The sequence below is a fragment of the Tasmannia lanceolata genome, unplaced genomic scaffold (assembly GCF_043159265.1).
Source record: "Tasmannia lanceolata isolate RefF3 unplaced genomic scaffold, GAP_Taslan_0.1 ptg000257l, whole genome shotgun sequence".
Lineage (NCBI taxonomy): Eukaryota > Viridiplantae > Streptophyta > Magnoliopsida > Canellales > Winteraceae > Tasmannia > Tasmannia lanceolata.
The window spans coordinates 197,389-211,292 of NW_027518932.1; the positions used below are offsets into that span (position 1 = coordinate 197,389).

The window sequence follows — 13,904 nt, forward strand, 5'->3', positions numbered from 1 at the left end:
CTATTCTTTGCTGGAAAAGATCTACTTGGATAAAAAATTAGATTAGATAGCGTAGTTGTTAAACCGTGTATTGATTTGGTAGTAACAAGACCATTTCCATGAAATCACATGACCCCTAAGCCATGCATCTCTCTATCTATCTCTCTCTCTCTCTCTGCTATAAATATGCACCCTTTCTAAGCTTCTTCCACACCGTCAAAACACTTGCACCCAATACTCTTCTTTAGATTGATAAAATGGAGAAGGCTACTCCCCTCCTTGTACTTGTACTCCTTTCCTTGGCATCTTCTCTTACCTTTGCCGCTGATCCCAGTCCTCTACAGGACTTTTGTGTTGCTGACAATATGTCTCCAGGTACAAATGCTTTTTTTTTATTTCTCAATTTAACTTCCATTAGTATCATGATAATCACGTGTTTGTGCAAACTCAATTCCATTTTTGGTAGGTATTGTGGGGTTTGGCTAGATGACTTAAGAAATATTGTTATTGCATTTACTCTGCGTGTGGACACCGGCCCTACGTGCATGGGTTATGTTTTTTTTTATTGGCTGATCTTTTTTTGATGTTTTTCCTTCTCAGTGTTAGTCAATGGCGTGGTTTGCAAGGACCCAATGCTCGCTCAAGCAAGCGATTTCTTCTTCCCAGGGCTTGACATGCCACGCAACACAAATAACCGAGTTGGGTCCAATGTGACCGCAGTGAACGTGGTCCAAATACCAGGACTCAACACACACACCCAAGGGGCACTGAGATGATTGTAGTTCAAGAGGGCACCCTCCTCGTTGGTTTCGTCACCTCTAACCTTGCAAATGGCGAAAATCGGCTCATATCAAAGGTCCTCAATAAGGGTGATGTGTTTGTGTTTCCAATAGGTCTCATTCACTTCCAATTCAATGTTGGACAGACCAATGCGGTGGCCATTGCCGCTCTGGCAAGTCAGAACCCAGGTGTGATCACCATAGCTAATGCCGTCTTCGGATCAAACCTGCCCATCTCCGATGATGTTCTCGCCAAGGCCTTCCAACTTGACAAGAAAGTAGTTGATTTTCTTCAGGCACAGTTCGGGCCCAAAAACTAGATAACTACCGACAAGGATCCCATGCATTAACTACAATAGTGTATTTGAATAAGCAAACTTGGTGTTTGCATTTCTTAAAATCGTAATAATAATACAGTTTGAGCATGTCAATGGGACAATCAAGCGATTGATTGAATATACAGTCTTGTTTTTCATGAATTCTCTCTCTCTCTCTCTCTCTCTCTCTCTCTCTCTCTCTCTCTCTCACACACACACACACACACACACACCCAAATCCGAGATCCAGGCCGGGCAAACGACGGTGCCTCATACCTACAACGCGACCCTCACAATCTGGTAAGGTAATTAGAATCATATATCGGAAATAAATCCAGGCATATATCAGAGTAGTAAAGCCAATGTAAAACTAAAACATCGATATCCATCAATACTATTAAAAGATGTATACACGCTCAAGTGCAAATTACTAGTCCTTTGACCAAATAAAACGAGGGTACGCTCCCACTCCAGATCTTTGCACAAGTCCAATTTCAATATCTGAAAATTTTAAACTACGAGTGAGCTAACGCTCAGATAGTAAACAAGCATTACTCTAGCTGGGTCTAGCATGGTAGGGAAACAGAAGGCTGCAACAGAAAGTCAAAGTGAAGCCGAAACTTAGAGTGAGGGATACACTACACATTCTGATGGTTCAACACAAGTAATTTTGAGCCACACAAAATATGCTTAACACAAGGTAAATAATCAGGGATTCATATTACCACAAATGGATAAGAGCCAAAATAGAACATACAAAATTTGCATGGAGAAACCGAAACTGAAATGAGAAGCATGGCCACAATTATAAAAGCCGAAATAGGAGGCAAGGAGCAATGTGAAGTAAAATAGGCATAGAATGAGTAATCAGAGAATCATTTTCCCAAGATACGAACCAAACAAGATCAAATCACATACCTAGACTAAAAATGAAGCTGGAACTGAAATATGCAACAAGAAGCATGGTCGCGTATTTCAAAAGTTCACAGTGGAGATTTTACAAGCAGCATGATCAAACACAAGTAACTGAGATCAAAATATACCAATAGACATAGTCAGGATATTCAAAAGGATTCACTTATCACAAGACATAAACAAGGTCTTCATCATAATATTTTGAAGAAGATCAAAAGTTTGAACCTTCTTCCAAAAATGATTTTAGTAAAGAACTTGAATATTTGAAGAAAGAAAATGAAACCCTCAAGGAAGAAAATGAGGGATTAATTCTTGAATTTTCTTATCAAATTGTTGAATTAAAAAGTGATCATGAAAATTAATAAATACTCAAACAGGGAAAATCAAGAAGAAATTAATGATTTTTTAAACCAAATTCAAGATCTTAAAAGAGAAAATGAAAAGTTGAGAATATGTCTAAATAGGTTTATTAATGGGGATAGAATTGTAGACATTATTCTTAAAAGTTCTAGATGCACAACTTACTATAGAACATATTTTGCATCTAGAAGGCATGCTAACCCATCCATAAGATGTCACTATTGTGGATCTTATGGACATTATAAATTTCAATGTGAGCATAGAAATCAATATTCTAAATGGGTTAGAAGGAATGGACCCAATAAAACTTGGGTTCTAAAAGCTCCAACATGAATCATTGTTTGAGTTTTTACTCAGATTTAGGGGCTGGAGCTAAAAATTGAAAAATCTTTACAATTTGAAAATGAATGTTGAAAATCATTTTGAGATGATGAGTTAAGCCGAAGGTTGAACTTAAAATGAAAATTCTAGAGTCCTTGGCAATTTCTTTTTGAAAACCCCCTCTTATATTGAATTTCTAAATAAAAAAAGAGGGAGTTGTAGTTTTAAATTCTATTTGACTAAGGCGAACCTAAAACTTATGTATTAATATTTCAAAACCCCTTGATATTTTGATATGCTCTCATCTCTTCTTTATGTGGATGACAAAGGAGGAAAGAAATTTGGTGTTATGTTTTAAAGTTCTAAGTTGGAATATCATTTACTTCAAAACATATTTTATTGGAAAATCCCTTGTATGATGTCATCAAAAAAGGGGGGAGATGTAAGCCTAATTGTTCAACCCTTGGCTATCTTCTATTTTATGATGATTCAAAACACAAATGATTATATGTACTAATTGTGTTTGTTATTTAAGTTGAAGGTTCGTCAAGGTTCAAAGTCAAAGCAAGAGGAGATCCATGAAGTTGAAAGGGACTAGAAGACACAATTTGAAGAAGATCAAAAGTCAAGTCTTGTGTCAAATAGAATGTAAAATCCAATCCCACACTTAGGATCCAAACAAGGCATCAAAAGAGGGTTAAAATACCCCAAGTAAGCTAATGGAATGAAGAAAATCAAGCGGACCAAGTTCCCAAGGCAAAACAATAGGAAAATATGAAATGGCCAAAATTCAGGGGGGGGACGGTCGATCGAGACATGGTCGGTCGACCGGTGCCATTCTGATATAAAAAAAAGGAAAAAAATACATTTACACCCCCTCTTGTTTCTGACAACTCTAACAGTGACTTTCAAAACGTGACAAGTACACCCCCTGAGGTTTCAATTTGTGACAAGTACACCCCCTCCTTCAACTGTCCGTCGGTTTAACCTGATAGAAAGACTAAAACTAACCATGGTTAATATTTTGACGCCAGAAACACCCTCATTTGCAGAGGGATTAGGGTTACGCCATTTTCCACTGCTGCCGTCGCCACCTTCGGCCACCGCCGACACCTCCGGCCACCGCCGTCACCTCCACCACAAACAATGAAACCCCACCCATGGCTACATCAAAGCCACATTTCAAGAAAAAAAATAAAACAAAAAAAGCCCTAAAATATTAGGGTTTATGTGCAATTCATGATAATGGTGCGAATGAAGATAAATAAAACTCCTAAATCAAGGGTTTATGTTGATAAATAAACAAGGGTTTGAATCAAACCCTAATTTCAGTTTTTAAGTAACCCTAATTTCAGTTTTTAAGTCTGAAAACCTTAATTTTCAGTTGGGGAAGATGAGGGCATTTTGGTCATTTCTACCTCGCCATCTACTCCGTCACGTTAAAACAACTTCAGGGGGTGTACTTGTCACGTTTGAAAGTCAGGGTTAGAATTGAATGTGTTAGAAACTAAAGGGGGTGTGTCTGTATTTCTCCCTTAAAAAACATGAGAGAGCCTCTGGCGGTCCACCGTGAGTGACTTCGCAAGTATTTTAAATAGCCTAACGGCTAGTTTAAACTATCCATTACAGAGCCGTTGGGGGTGTCCCAAATGGCTAGTTTTTGGGTTTTTGGCTATAAAAGGGTTCTCAAACCACTTAGACAAAATCAACAAGCTCTAATATACACTTAAAGCATCTCTTGAGTGAAAAGTCACTCCTTGTGCCTCTCTTCGAGAAATCTTATGAGGGATTGGATTCAAGGCTTAAAATTGTATATCTTTATGAGAGCATCTTGTGTAATTGCCTTTGAACAATGCATTCCTTCATTCTTTTAATCTTATATTTGGCAAGTAATCAGAGATGCAGAGCCTTCTCCGAAGGTGAGTGTTGGGAGACATAGATCCGTCTCCGTCGACAAGTGTTGAGGCGCAGAGCAACCTCGTTGTATTGGTTTGATCTTCACCGTTAAGAACAGATTTTAGTGACCATCAACAGTTGTGGTGGAGATGTAGGTCTGGGGTTTTAAACCGAACCCCTATTAAATCTCATTGTACTCCTTCCCTTATCTCCTTTACTTTACTTGTGCATTGATTTTAAGTTCTTTGTGTTTATTGTTAAAATTTTCTTTGATTTAATTTCTTAATCAATCCTTTAAAAGGGCACAATTTTATAAATCTAATTCGCTTCCCCTTTGGGTTGCAATCACCTAGGCCTACACATATTTATTTTCAGATTCCTTGCAAGATTCCATTGCCGCCATGTATTCGGGCTCGGTACAGGATAATGCAACCGTTGGTAGCAAGTTTGACATCAAACTAATAAGACCATTCCTAAACTCGAATACATTACCCATAATAGATCTTCCTTTGTTCATAACATTAGCATAACTTGCATAAAAAAAACCATGCAGCGACTTCGAATCCTTCTCATATGTGATAGCATAATCACTAGTACCTCTTACATAGAAAAGCGCTCATTTGACTGAAACTCGGCAGTGGAATCAATATGCACGGCAGAAACAAGATTGAGCTAAAGACAAAAACTTTTCGATCCACCAACTGAACCAAGATCTTAGTTGCTAGATTAATCAATGTTTATGAATTGAAATTCGGATGGTTAAGGACATTTACCAATTGGTTGACCGATACTGCCAATCTCTGCTTGATCTACTCCCCATTAGGACCCGACGTTTCTGAAACCCAAGCTGGTCCGGAAGTCGAAGTAGTGGCTTCTCAAACCGTGCGGTTGAAGGAGATATAGGAGAGAACTTGGAATCCTCTCCCAAACTAAAACCAATAAGGCTTTCAAGTTCTTCTAAAGAACTAGAAATAAAACTAGAAGCGGGAAAAAGAAAGGAGAAAAATGAAATTGGGAGGGGAGATGGGCTGGACGAATTTTGCATATGGGTTTCCAAATTGTGCAAGTAATCCAAATTGTCCACCCATCCCCTCCGTTTATAGAGTTCCCTCTAGCAATTCATTCCCTTGTATGTGTCCCCTTGATTTTGGAAACTAAATTCAATTAAAACTCTCTGTTTCTTAAACATGTAAAACACATGGATACTCAAAATGATTTTTTCTTATTGAATGTTACCAATAACCAATGGGACTTTTAGAAATAGGAAACCTTCTCCAACTCAAATTCTCTCTTTTCCTTTTTAAATTTCCACCAATAGGAAATTAGAATAAATCAACCAATGGGATCTCTCATAACTCTTATCCAATAGGATTTGAGCATTTAATAAGCACATGTTAATTAAGACATGTACACACCATAATATGGTGTATCTCATCTTTAATACATGTGTGTGCACCCTATGTATGGTGCTCTTCCTCCCTGTATCACATATAGTGGATCCAATCCATATCACACATACGATCAAATCTGAAACCCATATTGTCCAACAATCCATAAGGGTCTAGCGAGTTGTGAGTGTGATCGGCCCAGGGATCCAATGATCATTCTTACAGGGTCCACAATGGGCCCTACTGTGATCTCACGCAATGTAGTCCAACTACGATAGCATTAGGCAAGTGACCCCCACCATGACGTTACCCAGAAGAAGACCATTAGATCAAATTACCCAAATCACATCCAATGTGTAGTCCTTCCTCCAATCCTTCATTTACCGAGTTGGGTCTTGTGGAGGGTGGACATCAATTACCCCATGGGCTCACTCAATGGTATACCTTTCTATCTATCAAGCTTGGGCCCGCAAATGCATTTGCAGCTCCCTTTTGAAACAATCAATGTTTTTGAAAAACTTTGATAAACAATTTATCAAACGGATTGGCCAGTCATTATTTAATGGCCTAGCTGAGATCGAAATTGAATATGATTTTCCTCTATAGGAGGGGTGGAGGATTCCATGATGGGTATCACTATTGATCCCACGGGTTTACCCCATGACCCAGCACTACCAACTGGTAACCCCGGACCGGGGACTATTGTTAGATAGACCAAAGCCATAAGGTGCGCCCACAGACTAAAATTATCCCTCAGGTCTAAGGACATATCCAAGGGTCCTGTCTGACAGAATAACCTTATCCAATTCCTTGTCCACAGGTTATTCTACGAAGCCATCCGTTCAGTGTGTGATCCAATCATTTCGCCCATTCCACCTACTTAGAATCAACTACCCCAGTGACCTAGATAGGCCACCCCAATGCGTATATGGAGGCAGGTTCGATTCTAGTTGTGTACAGGTACGAGATGTCCAATCTCAACCCCAACCAAGAACATTCTAGGTCTGCAAAGAACCTGAAGATCATATCTCCCCACCACATAATCTCAATGTGCATGACCTATCCTACGATGCTACCTAAGGATAAAGGTGTGCCTAGAAGCACATTAGGTTAATGATTTATCTATCTTTTAAGGGTTTCTAACATCTAAAACCTAAGGCTCCATGGGTTGACCAGTCTCATGCTTGGGTTGCATTCATGGAAGAGAATTGTGTCTCCACCCTTAAACAATTGGGCATATAAGTTAATAATATATTGTTGCCAGGCATATTCTCACGATTCACTCCAACAAATACCCAATAGATGTCATGTAACAATAAATAATAGTTGCAACATTACAACAACTGGATTTTGATTAGGGCACACACCCTAACAATGACGGCTTCTGAATGCGCTTTACCCAGATTCCCCATAAACCGGCTTAAAACTCCAACCGCGTAAGTAATTTTTGGCCTAGTATATACCATGGAAAACATCAAGCTCCCGACAAGGGTAGCATATGGGATTCGATCCATTTTCTGCACATCCTCTTCCAATTTTGGGCACTGATTGGAACATAACTTAAAGTAAGCTGCTAATGTGTCTTTATCGGCTTAGACTTGCTCATCCCAAACCATTCAAGCACCTTTTTTATAAACATCTTTTGTGAAAGCAACAAAGTTCCAAGGATAAAAAGAATGGAACTTTGTTGCTTTCACAAAATATGTTTGTAAAAAAGGGGCTTGAAAGGTTTGGGATAAGCAAATCTAAGCCGATAAAGCCATCATCAGCGGCTCACTTTAAGATATGTTCCGATCAATTCCCAAAATCGGAAGAGGAGATGAAGAAAATGGATCGAGTCCCATATGCTATCATTGTTGGGAGCTTGATGTTTATCGTGATATGAACTAGGCCGAACATTGCTTATGCGGTTGGAGTTTTAATCCGGTTTATGGCGAATCCAGGTAAAGCACATTCGGAGGCCGCCAAATTGGTGCTTCGCTACCTAAGAAGTACTACTGATTATGTTATGATATATGGAAAGGATTCGAATCCGTTGCATGATTTTGTTGATACAAGTTATGCTAATGATATGGACAAAGAAAGATCTACTACGGGTTATATATTTAGGTTTGGGAATGGTCCTATTAATTAGATGTCAAAGCTGCAACCAACGGTTGCATTATCCACTATCGAGGCATTAAGTTAAAACCTATGGATTTATTTTGTGATAACATGAGTATCATTTATTTGGCCAAGAATTCAATTTTTCACAAAGGACCACATATATATCGGTTCAATATCACTACATTTAGGAAGTCATTAAAGATGGAAGGATCTATTTGTTGAAGGTGTGAACCAAAGAGAATGTGGTGGATATGCTCATAAAGATGGTTCAAGGAGAGAAGTTATATTGAAGTTTATCTTCTCCCAGTCTCAAGAAGGAAGGGTTGGCACGCTGGTGATTGTGCATCAAGGTGGAGATTGTTAAAATCGTGACGCATGAGCACCATTTTTTTATTTCTTTTTTCGAAGTCGGTATCTCTTGGTCTTTTAAATGGGATGTTTTCCTTGCCTCTCTCATATGGTTTTTTAAAGACAAAAGATAAATAGGGTTTAAAAAAGGAGAAGAGTGAGAGATTTGAGAGGAGAAAAGGTTTAGACAAGAAAAGAGGGGTTTCCTCTTGGGGCTTTAGGAGGGCTTTGTGGTAAAGCGAAAACAAGTTTCTTCTTCTTGGTTTTCCAAGGTGTGTTCCTCTTCTTATGGTGTGCCCATCAAATGGATGGTTTGGATCTTCCTATGGTGTGGCACGTACAGTACTTTTTGGCAAGTGGGATTGGAAATTAGGGATCTGCTAGGGACTATCGATCAATTAAATGAATCTGAGAGCAACCATCGTTGTCCCCAGGTTAATAAAATGAATAAGACAAAATCTTAGCCTGTGTGGGTTGTGTGGCTACTCTCACATGCAACAGCCAAGCCGCAACATGCCTGAAGTGATTGTCCCTAGTAAATCTTTAGTTTTAAACCTAACATTTAACAAAGTAAAGTGATTGTCCCCAAAGGATGTGGGGCGGGGATGGGGATTAGATATTCCCCATGGGGAGGGGAGGGGGATTCCCCATGATCCCCGCAGTGGGGAGGGGAAGGGGAGGGGGAAAATTCCCCGCATAGGGCAAGGGGTAGGGGACCCCAACATCCGGCCCCGACCCGCCCCGTTGCCAGCCTTAAGAAAGATCTCTCAAGGAAGAAGATGCTAGTGTGTTTAAATCTGTCAGTGATAACAAACTGATCTTGATCAGTTCTTCTTCATGCATTCAACAAGAAAATAATGGAATGAAGAGAAAAAGGACTATAACACTAGTCTACAATTCCAATTCATTAACAAGGAAAGAAAGAATAAAGGAGAAGAGCCTCTCTCTCTCTCTCAAATCAATGTCATTCTCAGAAATGAAATGAGATTGGCTTCATATAGACAGCCCTTACAACTAACATCAACCAACATAACCCCCAATGGTAAAGAGACTAAAAAAGGACATGTATAATAATCAAATGATTAATAATGATGACTACTAAATATAACAAAATATGGAAGGACAATAGTATAATAACATTACTATTGCAAGTAATGGTGAAGCAGATGCACCAAAGGATGTAGTGCATCACACTTGCCTTCTTAGAAAGAACTCGGCCCTGAGTTCACATAAATTCCACCCGGGAATTAGTCCACCTGGATCAAAGATGAAGATATACACACTCTCGTCCCAAGGAATATAACCTCCCACCTTAATTCTCTTATTGAGTTGTATCTTACCATGTGATGTGCGTGGGCTAGTAGAATACCTATAATCCCCAATTCAATGTCTGCTGAATATGACATATGTGTAGTAGTCCGCTGTTTAAACCAAATATGACATATGTGTAGCAGTCCACTATGTAAACGTATCATATATAGAATTGACAACCATTAGCCCCATCTCCTTCTCTTTGAAATGACAAGTGTAAGGGCCGTCTCTCTCTCTCTCTCTCTCTCTCTCTCTCTCTCTCTCTCTCTCTCTCTATCAGCATTAAAATCATTAAATGTTAAAAACGAAATAAATGTAAAGTGTAATGATAAAGGGCGGTGAAACTTTGAGAAATTCGGGTGATAGAATTTTTTTTTTTAATACTTTATAGGTTCTAATAGTTTAAATAAAAATAAGCCATGGAAAATATTAATTATAAGGGCCGTGACTACAAGGTTCTAATGCTTCACACGCACACACACGCACACGCACACGCACGCACGCACTAGCACACTGGCGCACACGCACATAGGGATTTGCTAGCATTCATCGCAGAAGCCATTTTACGGCTGCGCTGTTGTATGTGAGGGCAGCCACCTCGTGAATGAAGACAAACTCTCACATCGCGGATGGTCTGTTGATGGATGCTAGCAAATCCCTACGTACACTCACACACGATATAGTTACTTAACTTTTAAAGAGGCAATTCCTTAATATTCTATTTGTAGATACGATTAATTTAAAATTAACCTATTTACACATTATGCCCCTTCGTATTTGATTGTTTAAGGCGTTCATATATTTGGCCCGATTGCGGATGGACCATTGTTTCAAAAATCTCCATTGTGAGACAATCTTATAATCTAAATTTATGGCATATAAATGGATGAAAATGAATGATTGTAATTTAAAAAAAAAAAAAAGATTAGCGGCATTAACTTATCTATTTTAGGAATGTTTTAAAAGATCAAGAATGGTAGGGATTATTATTTAAAAACAAGAATAAGTCGCACCCTTAGCGAATTCATCAGAATGATATGGATTCCTCTTCAAAATTTGGGGAGTTTTCTTAAAAAAATTGGACCATTTACAAATCCTAATTATAAGATATATAAGACCATATGTAAATACATAAGACATGAGAGATATAATAGCTTATATTACGAAATTTTATTAGTTTTTTTATAAACACATAAGATATAAGAGATTTACTCTTGGCATTTACACTTATCTGTTCAGATTGTATAATTATCTTCGTCATATGCAAAAGAAAATTTAGGGCAGAATGTGAAATTCTCATCATTTTTTTTTGTACCATGAGCTTTATCTTAAATGCGAATGATTTTTTAAATTAAAAGAAATTTTGTGTAGTTGTTTGATTTTTTAACTTTTAATAATTTATGGACAAAGGAAGATCTATTATGGGTTATGCTAATGGGAATGGTCCTATTAGTTGGATGGCAAAGTTGCAACCAACGGTTGCCTTATCCACTATCGAGGCCGAGTACATGGAGACAGCGGAAGCTTGCTAGAAAGTAGTTTGGCTTCAAGTTTGATGGGTGAGATTGGCATCGAGTCAAAACCCATGGATTATTTTTTTGTGATAACATGTGCATCATTTGTTTGGCCATGAATTCGGTTAATCACAAAAGGACCAAACATATATCGGTACAATATCACTACATTCAGGAAGTCTGATGGAAGGATCTATTTGTTGAAAGTGTGAACCAAGGAGAATGTAGTGGATATGATCGTAACGATGGTTCAAGGAGAAAAGTTAGATCGAAGTTTATCTTCTCTCGGTCTCAAGAAGGAAGACTTGGTATGCCGATGATTATGCATCAATGTGGAGATTGTTAAAATGGTGACGCATGAGCACCAGTTTTTTCATTTTTTGTTTTTTTGGAGCGGGTCTCACTTGGTCTTTTAAGTGGGATGTTTTCCATGCCTCTCTCATATGGTTTTGTAAAGGCAAGAGAGAAAAAGGTTTTTAAAAAGGAGGAGAAGAGTGAGAGGTTTGAGAGGAGAAAAGGTTACTACAAGAAATGAGGGGTTTTCTCTTTGGGCTCTAGGAGGGCTTCTCTGGTGAGGCGAAAACATGTTTCTTCTTCCTGGTTACTTAGGGTGTGTTCCTCTTCTTTCATTCTTCATTTCCATTAGTTTTTCCTTGCAACCCTAGCATAATGTTGGAGGTTTTTTTAAGGGGATTTCTCCTCATACTTAGTGTATAGATTTGGGGGTTTTTTGAGATTGTATAGAAGGTTGGAGAGAAGGGTTTTTCGGTGGTTTTTACAAGTGTGGAGGTAACGTTGTGCTATTTGGTTTGAAATAATGGACCTGTGTTACCTTGTCGTTGGATGTAGCCCATTATGGTGAACTGCATATATTGTTTTCTTCTTGTGATTGCTTGTGATTTATTTCTTTTGCTCCTCTTAAAAACTGGGCTGCTGTTGGATCAAATATCAAGGGGGTACCGCCCACATGGGACTTGACCGTCGGGCACTGTATTAAAACTCTTGTTTTATAATATTGTAAAGTAGTAACGGTTTGCTAGAAGAACTCTTAATTTGACAATATATTTTCTGAATTATAGTTTATAATGTAAAAGATATTAACAAGGGAAAAGTGTTTCTACTCGGTCAAAAGTAGATAACGTCGTCTACTACGTCGCATGAAACAAAGTGGGCCCACATTGCTTGGATAATCCAGAGCATTCATTTGTTAGGCCCTGAGATAGATAGGGTGTGCCCTAAAACTCAACTTCAAACGATCATCCTAACCCTTCAATTTGTGGAGGTTAAAAATGGGAGGTTCATAGCCCTCCATATTTAACCTCCACAAATAGAAGGGTTGGGATGATCTTATGGTTTTTTTTTTTTTTTTGGCACACCCTAACTATTGCGATCAGGACCCAAACAATGTGGGCCCCACTGTAATTTTGGCCGACGGAGTAGATAACGTATCTACTCGGCCGTGTAGAAACACTTTTCCCTATTAACAATTAGATTGGTATGGTAATTCCATCACAATATTATCCGAAAACATGAAATAGTCAAAACGATTTCCCGAAGGAAATGATATATTAAGACGTTTTTTGATAAATTTGCCATCAGTGGATCAGGATCATCCTATCATAGTTTTAATGTAGATGATGGATGGATTTTTTATGTGAGTGGGGGTCCACCATATCAACAGCTTGAACGACAGAAAATCGACACCAATTATTTCTCAAATCGCATATTTGAAAAACATCCAAATGGTCAAAGGAGTTTAAAATATATTTATTTACCATTTAACCAAGTTTTGGCAACTAATCTTTAATAGTGAAGTAACGAAAATAATTTTTTTTATAGATGCTGTAAGTTTTTTTATAATTACAAGTGAAATTTTATTTTCTACCCAATTCCTCCGCATTTCCATCCTTTTGTTTGTGCTTTCTTGGAAATGACTATTTTCAGGGAAAGGCAAACAAAAGGTGGAAATATAGCCATTCTTAAGAAAAGATAAACAAGAGGAGGTGGTAATGCTGAAAAGGGGTCGGGAAAAATCAATTTCCTAATTAGAGTGGTATTGGCCAACCTTAAAAAAGGTCTGCAAATTAGCAATCAAATGGGTAGGTATAAATAGGGTAGGCATTGTTCGAGACCATGTGGGAGATCACCCAGTTTGATTTCAGCATGTCCTTCGCTCGGCTAATAGGGTAGCGGACCGTTTCGCGAGAGATGGAGTAAATTGGATCTTTGATTTTCTTCCTCCATAATATGTTGTTTCTTATTTTTCTTTGTCTGTACTCATGACCAGTTGGGTGGTGGGGCAAGCCCCACTTATTAATTTAGATCTAAGCATTTAAAAAAAGGGCAGGCATTTTTCAACTCAGATAAGTTACATTATAATTTAGGTACGAAAAGATTGTTTCAACTTTCACAGAAAAAAGAGTCTGACGACTGCTTCTATTCTTTGCGGGGAAAGATCTACTTGGATGAAAAAAATAGATTAGATAGCGTAGTTGTTAAACCATATATTGATTAAGTTGTAACAAGACCATTTCCATGAAATCACATGACACTTAAGCCATGCATCTATTTCTCTCTCTCTCTCTCTCTGCCTATAAATATGCACGCATTCTAAGCTTCTTCCACACCATCAAAACACTCGTACCCAATACTCCTCTTTAGATTGATAAA

The 13,904-nt window shown here is 38.3% G+C and overlaps 1 pseudogene; it reads left to right on the forward strand.

Moving 5' to 3' along the window:
- The first annotated feature begins 236 nt into the window (after nt 1-236).
- On the forward strand, nt 237-1,164 carry LOC143867490 (germin-like protein 8-2; annotated as a pseudogene).
- The last annotated feature ends 12,740 nt before the right edge of the window (nt 1,165-13,904 follow it).